We start from the raw sequence: 232 nt of genomic DNA, 5'->3' as shown, positions 1-232 counted from the left end.
CGGCTCCTGTGGTGCTGCCCAGCGCCTGGTCCCGCAGAGCCCGCTGCAACGCCGCAGCGGGATGCTCAGCTGCAACCGGGCACCAGGAACCCTCTCGACCCCTCACCCTCTGTTCCTTGTCCCTTTGGGTCTCCAGGGCCACATCCCTTGCACGGAGCCTGGCACTTCCCGGGGGGATGCTCCTCCCTGGAGCTGTGACACTTCGGCTGTGGGTCACCCGTGCGTGTGCTTC

This window comes from Fulmarus glacialis, unplaced genomic scaffold, assembly GCF_000690835.1.
Source record: "Fulmarus glacialis isolate BGI_N327 unplaced genomic scaffold, ASM69083v1 scaffold18641, whole genome shotgun sequence".
Lineage (NCBI taxonomy): Eukaryota > Metazoa > Chordata > Aves > Procellariiformes > Procellariidae > Fulmarus > Fulmarus glacialis.
Note: the sequence above shows the minus strand (reverse complement) of the source record.